Source organism: Prionailurus viverrinus, chromosome A2 (genome assembly GCF_022837055.1).
Source record: "Prionailurus viverrinus isolate Anna chromosome A2, UM_Priviv_1.0, whole genome shotgun sequence".
Classification (NCBI taxonomy): domain Eukaryota; kingdom Metazoa; phylum Chordata; class Mammalia; order Carnivora; family Felidae; genus Prionailurus; species Prionailurus viverrinus.
In genome coordinates, this window is record NC_062562.1 from 83,190,177 (window position 1) to 83,210,800 (window position 20,624).

The 20,624-nt window shown below is 34.8% G+C and overlaps 1 protein-coding gene across 2 annotated transcripts in view; it reads right to left on the minus strand.

Annotated features, from left to right (window-relative positions):
- The window catches only part of MAGI2 (membrane associated guanylate kinase, WW and PDZ domain containing 2), a 1,356,537-nt gene that overhangs the window by 435,035 nt on the left and 900,878 nt on the right, over positions 1-20,624 (minus strand). The window lies entirely within an intron of this gene.

The following is a 20,624-nucleotide window of genomic DNA, read 5'->3' on the forward strand; positions in this document are numbered from 1 at the left end:
AGAAGCAGGTGTCTGTAGGTAGGTCATTGAAAGTCATCATAAACTGGAACAGGTATACTAGCACATAAATCTTCATTTGTAGACACTTGTTTTACAAGATAGCAATAGGCACATATAGACTCTATGTATAAATGGGGAACTTGTATCATGTTTCTGAACTATAGGGCATGGGGTTCACCTTGCACATTACAGTTTATCAAGCCGTTAACACATGCATTTCATTTATGAGAAATCCTTAGGCTGTTTTCCGGAGAAGTTGCCATTTCAAATATTTATAGGTATTCCATATGGCATAGATGGAGAGATAATTATGAAAGGATGTAGAGTATCATAGGAAAAAAATTCCTTTAAGTTATTTTACCTAAATCTAGAAAATCTGAGTTTACTCCTAGACCACCAGAGACTGGGAAATTCAGTCTCCTTTCAGAAAGAGAATTAAAAAACTCCTTATGAAAAGGGCTCTATGTGCAAGGCATAAAATGAAAGAAAAATGTATGTCATCTTTTGGTGATAATTTCTCTGCTTAACTTGCACAAACAAAATGTCAGCCAGCCCCGTTATCATCCAGTCAAATCTTCAAACCACGCCCCTTCCTCCTTGCTATCTCTCACTTCAGGTTCCTGATGTCTTGAGTGCCACCCCCACCCCCTCCACCACCACCCCCACCGCCATCTTATCTCTGCTCAAGCTTAGTCTCTGCAGCTCAGCCATAAAATTACACTCTAAAATGCAGTTTTAGATAGATAAACTTTCAGCCCAAATTATTTAAATGGTCATTTACAGGATCAACTTTTACAGGATCAACTTCTAAGTATTTATCCTGGCCTCTTTCGATACTCACTCGAACATGGCTTTAATCACTTTCTAAACTTCCTCCCTAAGACTCAAATAAACGAACAAAAAACAGAATCAGACCTACTGATACAGAAAATAAACTGCCAGTTGCCAGAGGGGGAGGGGGTGGGAGATGTACAAAATGGGAGAAGGAGATGAGGGATATAGGTTTCCAGTTATGGGATGAGTAAGTGAAGGGAATAAAGGCACAGCATAGGGAATATAGTCAATGGTACTGTAACAGCCGTATGGTGACAGATGGTGGCTATGCTTGTGGAGAGCAGAGTAGAATGTAGAGAAGTTGAATCACTTTGTTGTACCTCTGAAACTAATGTAACATTGCATGTCAACTATACTCAAATAAAAAAAAAAAAAGAATTTAGAAACAAACCACCAAAGCCTCTGACCCAGTGAAATGAAATTGGCTAGCCTATCTATGCCTTTTAACCAGCCTGAAATTCCCTTTTCTGATTTTTTCCCTTACTTTTGTGAACAACTCCAGCATCATATCTTACAGAAGTCTTTTCTGATTTCTGCCTAATCAGCCCTTACTCTGTGCTTCTTCCCACTCTGGGCCTAAACTGACCTGTAATCACTGATTTATTTCTCTTGAAAGAGATCTGATTCTGGTCCCATTCAACTTTGCATTGGAAGTGTCTCCCTCATGCCCAGGGGTGCACACAAACTGGGAATTCAGCAGATGTTTTTGAGATCAGTGATCAGGTCAATTCAAACTTGCCCCCAAAAAGGAAAAAAAAAAAAGTGTGCGTGTGAGTGTGTGTGCATTCGCACACATGAACCTAGATAATTAAGTTATTTGCATTACACTGGATAGAAGTAGTCTTTACAAATAATTAAAATAGGTGGTGACCATAAAAAGAGGTATTAAAACAACTCTCTACGTGTTTTTTGGGTTTTAACATGAGATGGTGCTGTACTGGTGGTACTGGGGATACCTGGCTGGGAAAGAAACTGTGAGAAGGGCTAGGTGGGAGAATAGTCAGTGTTTACTGAGGACATACTATGTGTGGAACATGGTTCTAAATGTTTTACAAATATTAACTCCTTTATTACACACAATTATCCTACAGTGTAGACATATCATGGTGTAGGTTTATGCTATTGGACTGCATTAAGGCACATGGCAGAGAGTGGGTATAGGGGCTAAAATCCCCCTGTAACTCAGTACATCTTTTCCTTGCCCTGGCATGGGAATGAAGGGGCTCCATGTCTTCACACAAAGACCTGTAGGTTGCAAAATTAATGGGCAACTGTCTTTTTCCAAATTCACACAAAGGGACAGCATAAACAAGTGGCATCACTGGGGGTAGGCTCTATTATTATTCCCATTTTACAGATGAGGCAATTGGGACACAAAGACCTTGAGAAATCTGCCAAAGGTACACAATGAATAGGCGACAGCGATGAGATACAAACCCGGGCTCCTGGCCCCAGGGTCTGTACATGTTACCACTGGGATATGCTGCTTCTCTGTTACGAGTTTGGAATGCTTTCTTCATTGTGGTTGACATTCTTGAATTTTACATTAATTCACTTAATCCTCACAATAGCCCCTAAGGAACTGGCCTGTGAGGATGCACAGCTATGCCTCAGCCTCTAATCTTAAGAGATGGTCCTTTGTGAGCATAGTTGTATCTTGGTGGAAACATAGCCAAAGAGACACTTCACTGATCAGAAGTAATTGGCTAATCGATATGCTTCAGACATCTTGCCAAGCAGAAGAGAGTTTAATTAAAACAAAATATTATCGGTAGCACTGGGAGCTAAGCTGGTAGGGCCTGAAAAATGTAAGTTAAAACTGAAATTAATAGATATCTAGAAAGCTCCAACAACATAGTTATACGTTATTGTTATTGGCAGGGAGGTACACTACATAAAACATAAAGTCACAAAGAGCTGGATTTGAGTTGAGTATAAGATTACAGGCAGCATCTCATGTCAGAAGGGGAAGGAAGGATTTCTCAACAGATAATATTGAGACAACTGGAATGACATTAAAAAATAGAATTGAATTCTCATATATGTATGAAATGACTTATATACTAGATTATTCACTGTAGTAAAAATTTTAATAACAGAATTCGGACATAACCTAAATGCATAGACAAGGTATGCTATAATCTCACAATGACCACTTTAATTTAAAATTCTGTGTTTTATTTTTTAAGTTATTTGCATACAAAATACTTTTCCAAGTTTTATTGAGGTATAACTGACAAATAAAAATTGTATATATTTAAGGTTTACAATGTGATGATTTGATATACCTGTACCTATCACTACAAACACATTGTTTTTAAAGTTAATTAACTAATTAAAATGTTTATTTTTTAGAAAGAGAGAGCACGCACATGAGCAGAGGAGGGGCAGAGAGAGAGGGGGCCAGAATCCCAAGCATGCTCTGCTGTCTGTACAGAGCCTGATGCTGGGCTCAAACCCACAAACTGTGAGATCACATGACCTGAGCTGAAATCAAGAGTCAAAGAACTAACCAAGAGAACAACCCAGGTGCCCCCACATTGTTTTATTTTAAAACAAAATAAAAATCAAGACAGCTCTATATAAATTGACGTTGAATATTTTTATTGTGCTTGTTTATGAAAGAACTATATCTCCGGAAGAATATATAACACACCAACAAATTTGGTGACTTCTAGGAAAGGGAGCTGGGTAGCAAAGGGATAGAAGTGGGGAGAAAGCTTTTCACTGTTCTACCTACTCTGGACCATGTACTATATTGCCTATTCACACAATTAAACTAAAAATATAAAACAAAACAAAAAAGATCTTGGTTTCATTCCCAGAGCTTGTACTTAGGGTGATTGTGGGCCAGTTTATTAAATTGTCAGAGACTCATTATCTTATTTATAAAATGGTGATGACAATCCCTGCCTTACAGAGTTTTATGAGATTTAAATAAAAGAATATATGAAAGGTCCCTACTACAGAACCTGACACACATCATACAAATACTAGATCTTTTCTCCATCACTTCCCCTTTTCAGAGGACACAAACTCCAATGGCTACTGATTCGCACAGGTAATACAAATGTGTGACATGGGTTGGATGTGGGAGATTAGGGAGTGTAAGACTGTGATAAGTTATTCTATGTGTGTACATAAAAGTATGACTTATACATAGATATGTACATTATATATGTATATAAAGTCTGCTGGCTACTCATTTTGCTTTTTGTGTATCTGCATTTTACAAAATTATGTCACACAGAATGTGTTTCAAGACACTGAAAAGTCATTTCAACTATATCACGGTGCCATTAGAAGGAAAACAGTTACTTTCCGAGTAGGTCTCAGATAATAACTTTCTCTAAGTTGAGTTATTTAGTATTATAAAGCTCTAGCTTTTCAGAGAAAAAAAAAAAAATGCCCATGGAAATACACAGCTACTGACTGCCAGAACCCAACTAGGAGGTTAAAGCAAAGGATGCCTTTGACAAAACTTGACTATTTCTGCCTGTGACAGCCTTGATGGAGAGAGAACTTCTGCTTGTAGCTAATAAATCTGATGGAGGTAGGAGTCAGGCAGAGGTGACACAGTGAAGCCAAGTCAGAAGGTTAACAATAGCAAAATCACTCACGGGTGGGTGGGATAATGGTCAAGAGCAATAAGAGAAGAATTTCAGGTACCATGTTCAGATTTACGGTAGTGATAACTCACTACTACTTCTTGCCTAACAAACTTACTGTTTTGAATCAGTCAAGGTTAAATAAACAACCGAGTAGGAAACAAATTAGCACTAATCTTCAATTCTCTGGAGAACTGCAGATTCTCAGGGATACATTTAGATACTATTCGTGATATACACACATTTATTGTCTTACACAAATACATATACACTCTGAAAATTAGGCACATCATCTATTAATTTCTATATAAAACTGAATTAAGACCTACACAGGCTAAAGTATTAGTATTTGGGAACTGGTCTAGAATTAGAACCAGAGACATAGACCAAATGGAAAACAAAGCATTGCATGACATTATTTTTATTACTTATTCGGTGTAAACACCTTCCTAAACTCGAGATAGCAGAATGTGTCTCATAAATGATACAAGGTCCTGGGCCTTGTGGTATTGAAAGTAACTTCCACTTTACGTCTTGTTTCTTTAGTCAAGAAGAACTCTTGCTACATAAATGTACACATACTTGCCTAACTGAAAAACTATCCTAAGACCATACTAATGGGATGGCATTTCTTTTCTTTTCTCTCTTTGGAATCAGCCCAAAAAGAGACAGTCTGATCATGACACATGCAAAAGTTCTCATACCTTCCTAATTTAAAAAACTTCACTTTAAAAAGCAGTTGACTTTGTTTCTCCTAATTACCTTTTCATAAGAGTTTCTATTTCCAATAATAGTGCTAGTCTAGAGGCTATTTGGCTCCTACCTGGGAAAAACTGCTTTATATTATAGCCTTAACCTCTGGGATAGGATTCCCAGTGCTCCAATTTGCCTCATGATAATGGATCGCTCTAAAACATTCCTGATTTCATTTCTCCCTCACATCCTTCCTGTAACCTTTTTCTTAGTGATTTTTGGGCATACAGTTTCTTCTACCTCTCACCTACCATGGTGCTTTTAAACCAAGGAGCAGTCAATAAAAGTGATGCAGAAAATACAAAATGCTCTTGATACATTCAGTCTTGCTCCTCTGTGTTCCCTAAGCTCTTGTGGAAAGCAGCCTCTACCATTTTGCATTGACAAACTCCAAACATATGTTTGTCTCATTATCAGGATGTAAAACCACCTTGAGGACCATTTTTTTCATCTCTCTAGCCCAAGCCTTTAGCTCTGTGCTTGACATAATGCAGATAGAAAAATCATTTTTGATCCAAAGGGAACTGAACTTAAAACGAAATTTTTGCTCTCTTTTAAAAAATATATGTATTTTCTATCTTTTTACTCAACCACTGTGGAATTTGTCACTTACATCTAGAACATTTATTTAAAAAATAGAAACTATGTTTAATCAAGCACTGTGTAACTTAAAAAAAAATAAAATGAATGGGAAACTGGGACGGAATTAATAATGGAAAATTGGTTGGAACATATTAATATGCATTAATGCATTGTTTCTCCTTTATTTAGGGGTAGGGATTATGAATGACTACAGAAAGGTATTTAAAAGACTGTTCCCTTTTTTTCTTAATGGAATAAATTTGGTCAACATAATTCACCTTTTCTTTTCATAATTCACTTGCTATGCAATATAATCAGAGCTCTAGATTACTTTGGGCACGTGATGATCAAAAAACAATATAAATTTTCTACTTTCAGGATGTTATAAAATATACATGGAACTGTGGCGCAATCTGAGTCAGCCACTAAAATTACTGCTTCCGCAGAATATAAGCACAGAGAAATAATAATTTGTTCCTGTTTATAAGAAAAAACTTCTAAATAGAAAGAAGATCCCAATCTACTGGTTGAACACAAAAGGCCTGTTAAGTAGGGACTAGTATGATTAAGACAAAAGTTGCCACTTTTTTGGGATAAGATGCTTTACATTAATGCCAGTTTTACTGCCAAGCTCACAAGACATAAAATTGGTGTAAGATATATGTTAACATGTTTTTGAGATAAGTCTCTAGAGTATGACCAAAAGAAAAGGAAAAATGAAATAATTCTCAGAAAAATTAAACAACCAAGTGTTTCTTTGTAAAGGCTCTACCATTCATTAGCTAACCCTTTGTGCACTAACAAATTAGCAAGGTTCTCTGTGTTCCGTGGCAGTAAATTGTAGTGGCTGTCCCAAACCGTTCCACAAGGCAACACATATCTTGCACTTGCCTAAGAAGGGAGAATTTATTTTGCTTCTTAATCATTTCATGGCCAGAGTGAGCTAGAGTACTGATTATATTGCATCAGAAATGAATTAACCACAACAAAAAAAGATGAATTATGTTTATCAACTTTGTTTCATTAAGAAGACCACAGTTAGTATGATGCCACCTGTTGTTCTTTTATAAAAGTGAGCCGGCCGACCTTTGGGGCACCTGGGTGGCTCAGTCGGTTGAGCGTCCGACTCTGGCTCAGGTCACGATCTCACGGTCCCTGAGTTCAAGCCCCGCATCGGGCTCTGGGCTGATGGCTCAGAGCCTGGAGCCTGCTTCCGATTCTGTGTCTCCCTCTCTCTCTGCCCCTCCCCCGTTCATGCTCTGTCTCTCTCTGTCTCAAAAATAAATAAATGTTAAAAAAAAAATTAAAAAAAAATAAAAGTGAGCATAATGTGCTAATTCACTGCTACTACCAAAACAATTAAAATGGAGTGAGAAACGAGAAAAAAAGGCTGACATAAATGGAGCTATATTTGCCTAGATTTTATTTTCTTAGTCTTATTTTCTAAGTTTACTAGAAGAATGAACTGACCATAAATTTCTTTCTCTGTAAAATGGGGAAAATGATATTATATGTCTAACTGGGCTATTAAATGACATAAAACACGTAACACTTAGACACACTACTCAATACTTGGTAGCTACTAATAGTAAAAATACTAACATAAAAGCAATGGTTAAGTAGATAACAGGAATGTGTTATAATCACCTCTACAGGCTTTAGTTATGATTAAACATATTAAAAAATTACTTCAGCTTATTTTCATCCATAGTGGAGTCTGAGGAAGGCTGTTAAAAATAAAATCATACATCTGACTTTATCATCATCGTCGCCATCATCATGAATTACTTGTACAGTATTTATTATATGCCAGGCATTTTTTAAGCACTTTAAATAAATATATTAATCCATTCAATTTTCACTATAATGACCAAGATTAATTTTATCTTTATTTGTAGATGTGGAAACTGAATTACCTAGAGGTTCGGTAACTTGCCCAGGTTCACGCAGCCAGCAGACGGCAGAACCAGGTTCTGAACCCAATCAGTATGGCTTCAGAGAGAGCCCACATTATTACTGACTATCCCGGGTTTCCTTTATGTAGTCACATGGCTAAGAGGTATCTGGATAGTATTAAATTATGACAATAACTAAGTTCAAAATGATCCTCTCTTTACCCTTTGAAATTTTTTATCCTCAATTTTGCTGTAATAACAAATTTGCTTTCATTACAAAATGTTCTTCGCCAGTCTACTTTCACATCTTAAAACTGCTACTTCACACTTAGTTAAAAAAATAATGGTTATTTGTTTACTAGATTTGTCTATGATTTTATATACATACACAGCATAAAAACACACTTTGAATAAAAGGTAACAATATTCAGGACAAGACCAAAATAAATAGACAATAAGGACGATGGGCAAGCTAAGGATTAAAAAAATTTTAAGACAGCTTTCCCCATTCTTGAGGAAATGCTGTATTTCTAAGAATAGCAGGTACCATGTGTGCTGACTAATGTACTAACAACGGTAACTGCAATACCATTCCACTTAATGGGATATTAGAAACCCAATGGAATGTTGGGAGAGTACTCTAGCATTCTTCTAAACATGAATTCCCAAGTTGTACAATAATGCTAAGTTAGCATCATCCTAAACATGCTGTTGTTCTTGTTCTCAGTTTCTGCTTATGAAGGCTACGATGGCACTGATGCTTGGCATCTTCTAGAAGAAGTAGTGAGCATCATAAATCTCAGACTCTTTATAGTTGTTTATCCCTGGGCTTTGCCCCATGCTTACTGGCAGTATAATATGGGGAAAGGTCACTAACTGAACAATCACAAGGGAAGGACTCTAATTGCAGATCAAACGGCAATGGGTTTGGAGAAACCATTGTTTTCTCAGGCCTTGCCCTCTTAATGTGAATATTAATTTTTAATATGTCATGGAATGCTGATTAGGATAAAATTTGACATCTGCATAAACGCTTTAGAAAATAAATAGGTTTTGTAAACAATGAATACACACAAAAGCAGCTGAGGTGGAAGATCACAGAGCCTGTAGCAGGAACTCACTTAAGTGTTTTTGGGTTGCTACCATTTGGTGCCATTTCTTAGGTATTCCTCAACTAAACTGTAAGGTTCTTGGTTGAGGTCATGACTATACCTTCTTTGGCTTAAGACTATTGTCTCTAGAATAATGAAATTTATCTGTTGATTCTTTTTTGTGCCCTATAAGTACTTGACCCCAATATCCTACAATTTTATGTATTTTTAAATATAACCTATTGTCAAATTGGCTTTCATACAACATTCAGTGCTCATCCCAAGAAGTGCCTTTTACTTCAATATACTCATCTACTTTTACACTTACATATGACTATGCTTGTTTCAATCCCAGCTTTAGTCAGGAAAACTAATTGTTCTCTCATACACAAAATCACCCTCAGGCCAATCCACATGTATAACACATTTTGTTTTTCCTCTCTCTGTCATGGCAGAGACATGTCTTCAGTCTTTTTAAAAACTTAGCACAAGGGGTGGCTGGGTGGCTCATCCAACTCTTGATTTCAGCTCAGGTCATGACCTCACAGTCATGAGATTGAGCCCCATGTCAAGAGAGATTCTCTCTCCCTCTCCCTCCGCCCCTCCCCTGCTTGTTCTCTATAAATAAATAAATAAATAAATAAATAAATAAATAAATACTTAGCACAAAAGTCCATTTGGTAAAAGAAGTCCTCCCTAATTAAACTGGATGTATTTATTATGCCGTATTTTTCTCTGTGCCCAATGATATACAAGACTGCAGACATAGACACACAGAAACGCACACTATATTTATATCTCTTGTAATCATATGTGGATTCCATGGTTACCTTTTGGGGGATCTAAACACAGTACCTCCTCAACTTCCTTCACTCCAAATAAACTTGCAAGAAGAACGCTCTAAGTCAGAAGCTCTTAAATGAAAGGGCCCAGAGGTGAGGAGAGAAGAGAGGGAAGAAAGGAGTGAGGACAGATGTTAAATGAGCTCTTTGATCAGATACATATAAAAGGTAAAGTGGCCATGAAAGAGCTACAAACTGCTCAAACTCAGTGCTTTGGTTTTTCATTACCATCTGAGCCCCTCTCATCACCAGGGAACAGCCTCTAGCATATATTAATTTATACACCGCATACTACCACTATAGCAATATCAACATCCATGCTTTAGTGCTTTACAGTTTACGAAAGTTTTCTTACATACCATCCCATACACTTGTATTAATGTGAGAATAAACCTATAGGAATGCTATCCTATTTGAGGAAAAGATTAAACTATCACATTTATCTATTAATTTACCTGCAAATTGGGTTTTTCTCCTGACAAATTTTGTGAAGGTACCCACTGCTTTTATGGTATCAGGTATATGGTGAGTTGTGAGTTCTGAGTTCTGTGAAGATGATAAAAAATCTGTCTGATAGCACATCTGTTTAGGAAATAGGATTATTGTTCAGTTACACTCTCAAAAAAACATAAAGTTGAGTTTCAGACTAGTGGAAAAGGTAATTTTAAAATTATGCTGGAAAAAGAGCTAACAGGATACAGCTTCAGGCACTAGGATTCTAATTAAATTAAATATAAACAGTTATTGAGGGTTGCCAAGCCCCAATTTTTAGACAAAGTAAGAGGCAACACACATTCAAAATTCAGAGCGAGAAGTATAAATTTTGAATAAGCCTCAACCAAGCTTCCAATTCCATGAGGCCAGAATTTTGTACAAAATCACGTTCTTGGTGGAATCTGAATCGCAAGTGGACAAATAAAATGAGGAGGATGTCAACCCATATAGATAATAAGGAAGACATATAATCTCCCATCCATAGAAGCTAATGGTAATTTCTCCATTTAAAGGGGAAAACACAAATGTAACAGATTTTTTTCAGAAAATATAGATTTTTCTGAATAAATTATAAGATTTATTAAACTTAATATGTGTTCACATAGACATACAGAGCTCATTTCAAGGGAGAAAACCTTGATGTTCTTCTTTAAAACTCACTTAAAGTTTTGGAAGCTGAATTTTTTGTTGTTGTAAAATAAAACATACTATGAAGTCCATAATGCTCATGGTATTTCAAATTACATACTCATCTATCTCTTTCTTGAATCATAATTTTATCAGGTGCTCCCTCAGTATTTAGGGGTCAAATCCATGAGCTGTCAATATGCCAAGTTGGTACTTACACCTTTTTGAACTGTAGTCTTAAGGAGATCGAAGAATGTTTAAATCTGAATTTTTTTTAAAATTAAACATTTGTAATCATAATGGAATCGAGAAAACAGTAACAATAGCTGGCAGTGTTCCCAAGAAAAAGAAATCAAATGGAGTAAGAAATCATGCAGAATCTTGAATATAAAGACACAAACCCTGGATTTACGCTGACTATGAAAAGCAAGGAATGTGGGAATAGCTGGATAGTACAGTATTGTGAATAGTGAAAGGAGATATCCATTTGGAAAGTAATAATTTTATGAATACATTTCAAAAAGTATAAGAAATATTTTCTTGCATGAAGGATTTCATACATGAAAGTATGGACTAAAGATTGAAAGAACACATGTAAGAATAACAGTTTAGTAATGGAAAGGACAAGTTTTATGTCCTTTAAAGAAGGACTTGAAAGAAAAGATAACATAGCAAATAAAAAGGTGGATGGAATAGGAGTGGAAGATGAAGCTATTGAAATTTACCTAGCAACATAACATAATAGAAATAAAATCTAATGGAATAAAGAGAAATGGTTACAGCATTTGTGCATATTAATAATAGCAGGCAGACTTAATCAGGATTGAAAGGAAAAACTGGGCCATCAGCATATACATGAGAAAGGGAGCAACACCTAGGGAGGAGTAGACAGGAAAGAGAAGGTCACCTAATGAAATAATTCAGCAGAAGCCATTTAAGAATGGCTGTAAATCCAAATCATCTTTAAAATTCTTGGGACACCTGGTGAGCATGTGACTCTTAATCTTTGGGTTGTAAGTTAGAGTTCAATATTGGGTGTAGTTATTAAAAACAAAATCTGGTAAAATAAAATAAAATATAATAATTCTTTTCAAATTCCATGTGTTTTGAAACTAGCCTTCCTTGAACACTCTTGTTCATGGTCAGTAGTTCTTTATTTTCCTCTTGTGTGATGGATCATTATTTAACTTACCTCATTACTTTGGAGAGCTTAGTATATTATCTTGTCAATTATACTGCTCTTTGAAGAACAGGTTGCATTTATATAAATTTTTCTCAGGGCATAGCTCAATTCTACAAGCAGAGTGGATTTTCAACAAATATTTCTCACATGGACAGGTGGATCAACTTGCTTCGTTTTCAGGTAAATAACCAACATTAAAGGGAGAAAAATGACTTATGATATATAAGAATTGAGTATCAGAATCAAAGGGAAAAGGCCACTTAATGGTAGCCTCAAAGGAGGAGTGACTAAAACAACTTCAAATAAAAGATTAAGGTTAAGCAAACAAATATAAGACAAAGAGGAAGGACACAAATTAGAATAAACTGAAAAGATAATGTGCAAGAAAAGAGATAAGACTTTTTTTTAAAAAAATGAAAGCAAATAATGGAGAACCAATACAAAATTGTTGAGTTTAATTTTATGGGTCAAAAAAGTGATGGTAATATAATTTCCATGACTTATTACTTACTAGTAAGAAGCTCAGGAACAAATACAGTCAATAAAATCTCCCATTGGTTTTGTATTGCTGATTTGTAGTGGTACCTTGGAAATAATGGTTCTAAACCTATCCAGGTTCCTTACATAGTTTTGGTATCAAAACATCAAATGGTGTTTGCCCCTTTTTCCTAAAACTTTTAAAATTCAAATTGTTCCCACAAAGAGCACATAAAATCTTGATCTCTTGTAAATATAATTTCCTGAAGGCACAGTTTTTAATAGTAACATGGATAGTCCCTTAACTATAGCTATGTGAGTGGCCTCATTGAACATGTATCATACCAGGCACTTTGAGATGCTTCGTGGTTAGGCCACAATCATGCGTTGGATTATATCATAAATGCCCATATTTCATTTTAATTAGTAAAAAAATGCTTTTTTAAAACAGTCATCAGCTTTGGAAAGCACTGTTTTATAATGCATAGTATTTAGGAAACCTTAAAATTACATGTACCAAGAGGGAAATCAGATCATCTCTCCTCAGTGACTAAAATTAAGCCTCCTTAGGGGTGCCTGGGTGACTCAGTCGGTTAAGCAACAGACTTCTGCTCAGGTCATGATCTCAGTCTGTGAGTTCAAGCTTCTCATTGGGTTCTGTGTTGACAGCTTAGAGCCTGGAACCTGTTTTGGATTCTGTCTCTCTCTTTCTCTCTCTCTCTCTCTCTCTGCCCCTCCCCTGCTCATGCTCTGTCTCTCTTGCTCTCAAAAATAAATAAATAAGAGATAAAAAAATTTTTTTTTAATAAAAAAATAAAATTAAGCCTCCTTTTTTTTTTTTTTTTTTTTTTTTGCCCTCCCTCCCCCTGACTACAATCCATAGTTAATGTTCATTGCTTGGCTTTGTGTTAATGATCTGGATCTGTTTCTCTCACTTTTGAAAGAACTTGTCTGTAATATTCAGATCAGTGCTTCACCTTTCTGTTTTGCTTTCTGCATTGATGAACAGATCTAACCACCGAGAGACACATAACACTGTGTCTCACCGTATGATTGACAGAGACCCGCATTTAGCTCTTAGAGAAATTGTTCCAACATGTTGACTATAGTGAACATGTTTAGCAATTGTGAAGGCATAAAAAGCAACAAAAGCTTGTTCATTTTTTAAAATTGAGAAACATCAAATATAAATCAATACTTACATAAAAATGTCTTTCAGAGAGCTAAATTCAGTATGTTAATTTAAGAACATAAATCAGATGACAAATTATTCAATCATAAAATGTCCCTATTTGCCTAGGGAAAATATTAAGAATATATGAAAAAGTTCCTTTTTATTTTTTTAAATATGAAATTGTAAAGTAAAAATATTTTAAACCTGTGTTCTTTAACATATTTTTTATAGGCTTAGTGTCTCCAGCTAAAACATATTTTGATGTTGTATGATGGACATAACATTGAGATTTATCTTAGAATTAGGTGGCCTAGGATTCAGCCCTATTTTTAAATTAACTTTTGTTGGATAAGGCCCTTAAAAATCTTCGGAATGCTGCATCAGTAACTGAAAAAATGGGAGTTAAATATCTGTACCTACCTCACAGAGTGTGGGTAGATGGAAAAAAAAGAGTGTATGTAGGACTATATTCTTAAAATTTAAAGTATCATTATCATTTAGTATCAAAAGTAATATTTAGATGTCTGGTCCCAGAGAAGATGGTATAGGCTCACTTTTCCCTGTCTCTCCCCTCTAGATGCTCTGGAAATAATTCAACAAATAATCATAAAAAGACAAAAACTTTCATGAAAATACTGTAATCATAAAAAAAGACTTTTCAATAAAGAAAAGCCCAGAACCAGATGTCTTCACTGGTGAATTCTACTGAACATTTAAAGAAAAATTAATGCCAATCCTTCTACAGCTCTTCCAAAAAACTGAAGAGAAGGGAACATTCCCAAAGTCATTTTATGAGGCCAGAATTATCCTGATACTAACATAGACAAAGAAAATTACAAGAAAATAAAATTAATAATATCTCTGATAAATACAGATGTAAAATTTTTCAGCAAAATATAAGCAAATTGAATGCAATAGCACATCAAAGAATCATACACTATGATCAAGTAAGATTTATCACTAGGATGCAAAGATGGTTCAACATGTATAAATCAACAAGTATGACACACCATATTAATGAAACAAAAGATAAAAATCATACGATCATCTCGATAGATGCACAAACACACACATACACATAAAAACACTTGAGAAACCTCATTCTTTCATGATAAAAGGTCTTAACAATTTGGGCATAGAAGAAATGGACCTCAACATAACTGACAAGCCTTCAGTCACTTAATGATGAATGGTTGAAAATTTTTTCTGTCAGATCAGGAATAAAACAAGGGTGCTGTTCCCATTACTTCAATTAACATTGTAAGAGAATTTGTAGCCAGAACAATTAGGCAAGAAAAATAAATGAAAGGCATTCAAATCAGAAAAGAAACAAAACTGTCTCTGTTTGCAGATGATATAACCTTATATAGCGAAAACCCTAAAGATTGCACCAAAAATATGGTTATAATTAATCAACAATTCTGTAAAGTTGCAGGATACAGAAATAACAAATAGGAATCAGTTGCATTTCTATACACTAACAACGAATTATCTGAAAAAGAAATAAAGAAAATAATCCCATTTACAATAGAATCAAAAACAATGAAATTCTAAAGAATAAATTTAAGAAGATGAAATTTGTGTATACTGGAAATATAAGACTTTGATGGAAAAAAAATTGAAGAAGACACATAAAAATGGAAATATATCCTGTGTTTATGTATCAGAAGAACTAATATTGTTAAAATGCGCATACTACCCAAAGTTATCTATAGATTCAATGCAATTGCTATCAAAATTCCAATGTCATTTTTCACAGACTAGAAAAACAATCCCAAAATTCATATGAAATCCTAATGACTTGGAATAGCAAAAACAATCCAGAGAGAAAGAAAAACAAGCAAACAAAAAACAAAAAAAAATCATATTTACTGATTTCGGACTAAATTACAAAGCTAACGCAATCAAAACAGAGTGGTATTGGCATAAAAAGAGACACACAGACCAATGGGATAGAATCCAGAGTCAGAAATACACCCATACACTTACTGTCAACTAACACTTAATTAGAGAGCTAAGAGTACTTAATGGGGCATGTACAGCTTCCTCAATAAGTGATATTGAGAAAACTGGATATTCATATGCAGAAAAGTGAAATAGGACCTCTACCTTACACCACTCACAAAAATTAACTTGAAATAAAGTAAAGACTTAAATGTAGGATCTAAAACCATAAAATTACTAGAATAAAACATAGGAAAAACAGTTCACCTTGATCTTGGCAATGATTTTTTTGATTTAACACTAAAGCACATGCAACAAAATAAAATATAAACTAAGGGGACTATACCAAACTGAGCTTCTACATAGCAAAAGAAACAATGAATAAAATAAAAAAGGAAATCTACAGAATGGTAGAAAATATTTGGAAACCATTTATATGAAAAGGAGTTAACTTTCAAAATGTATTTAAGAAAAAGAAAAAGAAATGAGAAAAATTCAGTTAATAAATGGGCAAAGGATCTGAATAGACATTTTTCAAAAGATGACATACAAATGACTAACAGGTACATGAAAAGGTACATCAGCTTTACATCATTCATCATAAGCACATGGATCAGAACCACAAGGATATATCATCTCATACCTGTTAGAATGTTTATTACTAAAAATATAAAAGATATCAAGTGTTGGCAAAAATGTAGAAAAAAGAGAACCTTTGAGCACTGTTGTTAGGGATATAAATTGGTACAGCCACTATGGAAAACATATGGAGGCTCCTCAAAAAATTAAAAAAAGAACCACCATATGATCTTGCAATTCCATTTTTGGATATATATCTGAAGGAAAATGAATCACTACTGAAAGAGGTATCTGCACTCCTATGTTCCTTGCAGCTTTATTCGCAATCACCAACAAATGGAAACAATATGTCCATCTGTTTGTCCATCAATGGATGAAGGGATAAAGAAAATGTACATACACCATGGCATATTTTTTCAGCTATAAGGACATTCTGCAATAGATGGACCTTGACGGCATTATGCATAAGCTAGACAGAGAGACACAAATACTGTATGATCTCATATATGAAATCTAAAACCTTCTCTTCCCCCAAACTTATAGAAACAGAGTAGAATGGAAGGCTAGGTAATGGAAGAAATGGTAAGATGCTGGCCAAAAGGAAAAGAACTTCTAGTTATAAGATGAATTAGCAATTGTAAATAGGATTTACAATTGCAACAAAACCCATAAGATACTTAGGAATAAACCTTACAAAGAAGTAAAATATCCATATGCTAAAAACTATAGAAAGCTTATGAAAGAAACTGAAGAAGATACAAAGACAGGGAAAAACATTTCATGGTAATGGATTGGAAGAACAAATATTGCCAACATGTTGATACTACCCAAAGTAATCTACACATTCAATGTACCCCCTACCAAAACAACACCAGCATTCTTCACAGAGCTAGAACAAACAATCCTAAAATTTGTATGAAACTAGAAAAGACCCTGAATAGCCAAAGCAATCCTGAAAAAGAAAACCAAAGCTGGAGGCATCACAATTCTGGACTTCAAGTTGTATTACAAAGCTGTAATCATTGAGGCAGTATGGTATGGGCACCAAAACAGACACATAGATCAATGGAATACAATAGAGAACCCAGAAATGGGCCCACAAATATATGGTCAACTAATCTTTGACAAAACAGGAAAGAACATCCAATGGAAAAAAGAGTTATCTTCAGCAAATGGTGCTGAGAAAAGTAGACAGCAATATGCAGAAGAATGAACCTAGACCACTTTCTTACACCATACACAAAAATAAATTCAAAATGGGTGAAAGATCTACATGTAAGACAGGAAACCATCAAAATCCTACAGGAGAAAATAGACAGCAACCTCTTTTACCTCAGCCACAACAACTTCTTACTTGACATGTCTCCAAAGGCAAGGGAAATAAAATAAAAAAATAAACTACTGGGACCTCATCAAGATAAAAACCTTCTGCATAGTGAAGGAAACAATCCACAAAACAAAAGGCAATCGACGGAATGGGAGAAGATATTTGCAAAGGACATATTGGATAAAGGGTTAGCATCCAAGATCTATAAATATGTACCAAAGTTAACTGCCCCCAAAATAATTAATCCAGTAAAAAACAGACACTTTTCCAAGGACTTCCAGATGGCTAACAGAGAGATGAAAAGATGCTCAACGTCACTCATCATCAGGGAAATACAAATCAAAACCACAATGAGATACTACCGCACACCTGTCAGAATGGCTAAAATTAACTCAAGCAACAACAGATGTTGGCGAGGATGTGGAGAAAGGGGAACCCTTTTGCACTGTTGGTAGGAATGCAACCTGGTGCAGCTACTCTGGAAAACAGTATGGAGGTTCCTCAAAAAAAATTAAAAATAGAACTACCATATGACCCAGCAATTGCACTACTAGGTATTTATCCAAAGGTTAAAAAAATGCTGATTCAAAGGGGCACATGCACCCCAATGTTTATAGCAGTGCTATCAACAAAACCAAATTATGGAAAGAGCCCAAATGTCCATTGACTGATGAATGGATAAAGAAGATGTGGTATATATATATACAATGGAATACTACTTGGTGATAAAAAAGAACGAAATCTTGCCATTTGCAACAACGTGGATGGAACTAGAGTGTATTATGCTAAGCGAAATAAGTCAGTTGGAGAAAGACAAATACATGATTTCACTCATATCTGTAATTTAAGAAACAAAACAGATGTACATAGGGGAAGGGAAGAAAAAAAAAGATAAAGAGAGGGAGGCAAACCATAAGAGACTCTTAAATACAGAGAACAAACTGAAGGTTGCTGGAGGGGAGGTGGGTGGGGGGGATAGGTTAAATGGGTGATGGGCATTAAGGAAGGCACTTTTAAGGATGAGCACTGGGTGTCATATGTAAGAGATGATTCACTGGGTTCTACTCCTGAAACCCAAACTACACTGTATGGTAACTAACTTGAATGTAAGTAAAAAAATATGATGAATTAGCACTGGAGATATAATGTACAACATGGTGATTATAGTTAATAGTATTATTATATGTTATACTTGAAAGTTGCTACGAGAGTAAATCTTAATGTTCTCTCCTCACATCCCCCACACAAGGTAATTGTATGAGTTGTCAGATGTATTAGCTGAGTTTATTGTGTTAATCATTTCACAATGTATTTGAGCATCAAATGATCATGTTGTATATCTTAGACTTATACAATTTAATATGTCAATTATATATCAATAAATTTGGGGAAAAACACATATGTAAAATGTGTTTTTGTGTTTCCAAGCATGGAGAGTATCTTAGTTATCTTTTTTTGATATATAATTGAAATTTTCTGTAACATAGAAATGTCAACTTTGAAATTTGCTGAGACTTTCTCTACAGACTACCATGTACTTAATATCTGTAAAGTATTCTGTGTGCTTGAGAAGTGTATTTTCCATCTAAGTTCAGTGTTTATATGAGGCTTTTGATTCAAGATTATGATTTCTGTTATTCAAATCTTTCTTCTTATTTTTTCTGTTTAATATATTGAGTAATAAGAGAGGTACATGAAGTAATACACTTAGTAAAGCTTTCAAATTTACTTTTCAGATTTGTAATTTTTTTCCTTCATATATAAGTTGAAGGTATGTTACCAAATGCATATAAATTTAGAACTGTTATATAACTTCCTCATTAGTGAAAGCTTCTATTTATATATATATATAATACATATATATATATTGTAATGCTTATATATAAATTTATATATAAATATTTTAAAATAAGGTGGGGAATATCAATCTACTTAATATTAAGGCTTAGTATCAGTACAGTATTCAAGTCATGATGGTTCTGTCTTGACAGATCAATGGAACCCAAAGGATTTATTGAAAAGTTGCACACACAATTCAGTGGAGGAAAGATAGCTTTTTCACCAAATGGTGTTAGAGTAAGTGGATATCCATTGACAATAATAATAATAATAATAATAATAATTTAGAAACCTCAACCCAGCCCTTACACCTTACACAAAAATTATTTCAAAATAGATCACAGACTTAAAGGTAAAATGTTAAAGTATACAGTTTAGGAGAAAACATGAGAAAATCTTTAGCATCTAGAGCTTGGTGAAGAGTTTAGACTTGATACTGAAAGGATGTTTCACAAAAGGAAAAACTGATAAATTAGGTAAATCAATAAAAATTGATAAATTTGTATTCATCAAAATTAAAAACATTTTCTCTGCAAAAGACCCTGTTAAGGGGGTAAAAAAGAAATATAGACTAGGAGGAGTACCTGGGTGGTTCACTTGAATTTGGCTCAGGTCATGATCCCAGGGTTGTGGGATCCAGCCCCACGTTGGGCTCCATGATGAGTGTGGAACCTGCCTGGCATTCTCTCTCTCTCTCTCTCTCTCTCTCTCTCTCTTTCTCTCTCTCTCTCTCTCTCTCTCTCTCTCTCTCTCTCTCTTTCTCTCTCTCTCTCTCTCTCTCTCTCTCTTTCTCTCTCTCTCTCTCTCTTTCTCTCTCTCTCTCTCTCTCTCTCTCTCTCTCTCTCCTCCTCCCCCTCCTCCTCCCCCCTCCCACTTGCATGTGTTCTCTCTCTTTAAACAAACAAATAATCAAACAAAAATTATTGATGGGGAGATAATGTTTGTAAACAACTTCTGATAAAGGGACATAATTATTACATTTTATGTGTAAATAACTCTCAAAACTGAATTTGAAAAATAATTAATCTAATTAAAAATTGGGCAAAAGACATTATCACACATGCCACCAAAAAGGATACACCAATGACAAATAATCACATGAAAATATGTTCAATATCATTAGCCATTAGGGAAATACAAATTAAAACCAAAATGAAATATCATTACCTATCTATCAAAATGACCAAAATAAAAATTAGTCCTAACACCAAATGCTGGCAAGGATATAGAGAAAACCGGTTCATTGCTCATGGGAAGTTAAAGGGTAGAGCCATTCTAGAAAATAGTTTGGGTGTTTATTCTAAAACTAAAAATATTCTTTCCAAAAAACCTAACAACTGCACTCTTGAGCTTTTTCCCAGAGAAGAGACCTCA